Source organism: Delphinus delphis, chromosome 17 (assembly GCF_949987515.2).
Source record: "Delphinus delphis chromosome 17, mDelDel1.2, whole genome shotgun sequence".
NCBI lineage: Eukaryota > Metazoa > Chordata > Mammalia > Artiodactyla > Delphinidae > Delphinus > Delphinus delphis.
Window position 1 is genome coordinate 73,052,988 of NC_082699.1, and position 3,750 is coordinate 73,056,737.

The following is a 3,750-nucleotide window of genomic DNA, read 5'->3' on the forward strand; positions in this document are numbered from 1 at the left end:
AAAGAGGGTGTCGAGAAGACCAAAATATAGTTATCCATGAGACAGCAAAGCCACACCTACAATGCCCCTGTTTTCTCAAAGCCCTCTCTCACCTCCCAACACCATCTTACATCCAATGTCTTAGAAGTCTGAGGCAAGCAAAGGAGTGGGAATCTCCAGTTCTCTCTAGTAGAGCATCATCTATCTGCTCTTGAAAAGCTCTGGGCCTCGTGTGTCAGTGCAACAGCCCTTGGCTAGTTACATCGGCTTTCTCTGACACAGAAGACTGAGTGAATTTTTACAAATGGAAATAATAAACCCAGAGGAAATATTATGAAAGTGAATGTAAACATTCAAATTGAATGTAATCATGAACAAGTCACAGCTTAGACTAATGAAGAATACATTATGCTGGAATGCAGACCTGGCCTTTTTCCTCAGCATGACTGCAGGGCGGGGGTGGTGGGAAGGGATCCCCACGGAAGAGCCCACATGACTCTGGACTTTAGATATAATTCGATGAGCCATCACAAAATTGACCTCTGAACTTGACCATGAACGCAGGTCAACCACTTGAGCTGGAAAATAATAAAAAGTATATAACTTCTTTGCAGGAGCCATGCACTTCTTGTTCAAAAATCTCAGTTTTTTCCCCCCTCCACTCTTTTCTGCTAATTCCTTGAGATGCATTTGACCCAGATTTGCTGATCTAAATACCATCATTTTTTCCTCCCCAAGATATTGCCGAATAGGAATTTTTGTTTTTCAAACCAGGTCTTTATTACTTCTTTATCGTCATGATTTATTTTTTTCCTTTTATTTCTACTTAAATTGCAGGTTCAATTCAGTGATATCATCTCTTGGGCCAGTTACAGGCATTATCTGGAGCACATTCTCTTTTATCTAAAACACAAGAGTCTGGTAAAAGGTCACTAACTTTCAGACTTTATTCTGAAGGATGTGTCTCGTTTATACATTTTCCCGTTTGTGTATCTGAGATGAACGTTATCCATGCTCTCTACATTTCCCCCACCCAATCTTTCAAAAAGCGTATTCAAGTTTTCAAAGAAAGTCCGTCTCTACACAGGTAGATCACTTAAGTCACGTTCCCCATCCTGAAACACACACACATAGCCACATAAAATCTGGCTTCTCTCACTTCTGCATTGTTCATATCTTTAGCTTTCAACTACTCATCCCAACCTGTCTTGAGCCATACTAACTTTTGTGTAGACTTGACGCTGTGATCTTTCTTTCTCATCCTCTTAACCCACATGGCAGTAGGCACTCGGCAAGATGGCCTCCAATGAGTCTTGCTTCCTGATTTTCATGCTCTTGAATAGGGGTATAACTAAAGGAGTATTTCAAAATGACAGAGTATGGCTTTTAAGGCTAGGTCATAAAAGTCAGTGTGGCTTTAGCCTTGTCTTTTCTGGAATCACCCAATCTGTGAGATGCCAGCTGCCATGTTATGAGGACACTCAAGCAACCCTATGGAGACATCATATGGCAAGGAACTGCAGCCTCTTGTCAGCAGCCTGCAATCACTCGTGGAGCACGTGAGTGCACCATCTTCAAAGTGGATCCGCCAGCCCAAGGAAGCCTTCAAATGACTGCATCCCAGCCAAAATCTTGACTAAAGTTTCACAAGAGAGCCTGAGCCAGAAATACCCAGTCAAGCTGCTCCTGGACGTCTGACCTACAAAAGCTGTGTGAGATAATAAATGTTTACTGCTGTTCTAAGCCACTGCGTTTTGGAGTAATTACACAGTAGCAGACAACTAATGCGTGGGGACAGTCTGCGTTCTGCTTATCTAGCTTCGGCATTAGTTTTCTTGCTCAGACTGAGATGGAAAACAAACAAGCAACAATTTAAGTACTTTATTTATTTTTCAGTATCTATAACTTCAGTGAGTCATAATATGTATACATTACTATTTATCAATTGAATAATTGGAATAAAATCATACCTATGATGCAGTTTATATGAGAATTAAATAAGATAATGCATGTAAAAAGTTTATCAATGCCTGGCACATAGTTGACTCTAAAGAAATGTTATAATAATAACTAAAAATAATAATTATTATTAGTTATTATTATTTTATTACTAATATTCTGGTGCTCAGGCAATTAAGTTGTACAAGGTCCTGGTAGGTAGTAACAGGTCATGACTCAGTCCCAAGTCTATTTCATTCTGTTATCCATGCTCATAATAATCAGTTGGGCTACAACCATATAATACTATATAGTACTGTGGAGCCAAGCACTGTATTGGCCATTTGGGATAGAAAGGAATGCAACAAACATTCTTCTTCCTCAGGGTTTTATAGTGAAGTAAAGGCAACTTATATTTTATAAGTATAACCAATTCTGAAAAATACTAGGATAGAAATCCATGCAGTGTGGAGTAAGGACACAAAGAAGAAAGTGACCAGTCAGATAGTTGGGTTTAGTTTTACTTCCAGCCATTTTTGACCCAGTCCCATCTGGTCCTCACCTTCCTCAACCCATTTCCTACAGGTGTCCAGCCAACCACACCAAACTGCTTAATGTCTCACACGCTCTCCTGCATCCTGACATCTCACAAACTAAAATGCTCACTCCCTTTATTCAGAAACCAGCACGCTTCACAGGGGACTGTGGCTTCTGAAGGGCAGCGCTCCTAGGTCTGTGATGACCAGCTTTGGGACAAACCTTGGTGGATGCCCGTTGGTGGCCTGAAGCCCCTGTGGCTCCTTGTCTTGGCCTCAGCACTAAGTGGAGGAGGGAGAAGATGAACATTCCAATAGCAGGAAAATGGTAGCTAGGCAGCTTTCGACCATTAAGAACTAGCACAGTGATGTGGATGAAGCTTCACCCTTGGAAGGACTCTCCTTGAAAGACCCATCTTCTCTAAGAACCTTCCTCCAGAACCTCACTGTGGCTTAATCAAATTTAATTCTCCTGCCATAAAGAGAAAATGGGGGAAATCTTCTTATTCTTCAAAGGGGGCCCAGAAATTGAACGTTTTGGTTTAGCTGTGAGTCTTTATTTTTAATACATGTAGCTTCCTATAGACATAGTGTGCTGAGCCAAAGAGTTTTCACATCCATCGGTGGCAGAGCTGGCCTACTCAGCCTTTGGTGGCCACTGGATAATTGCAAATGGGAACATCCCACAACATCATCTCCATTTTATTAAAAAAAAAAAAAAGACACAGAGGAAATAAAATAACTTTGCCAAAGATTACTCAACTATTAAAGCACAAAACTGGTATTTGAATGCCAACTCTAAGAGGATGGAGAATTAGATCCTATTCTAGGATTAGTGATCTGAAAATCTGGATTTCTGTAAAAAGATCATTCTCCGATCCTTAAGTGAATGTGTATATCAACAATTGTTACAGAAGTATTGATTATTCCAAAATCTCATTTCTTTTCTTAATTTTACTAGGTGGTAAATAATAAAATCAAGAATATGGGGCTTCCCTGGTGGCGCAGTGGTTGAGAGTCCACCTGCCGACGCAGGGGACACGGGTTCTTGCCTCGGTCCGGGAGGATCCCACATGCCGCGGAGCGGCTGGACCCGTGAGCCATGGCCGCTGAGCCTGCGCGTCTGGAGCCTGTGCTCCGCAACGGGAGAGGCTACAACAGTGAGAGGCCTGCCTATGGAAAAAAAAAAAAAAAAAAGAATATGAAAAATATCTGAAAAAACTAAAAAGATTCCTCCAAAATACTGAAAATCATGTTCGTGAATGGAAAAGAATCTGAATGTTTCCCTTACCTCCTC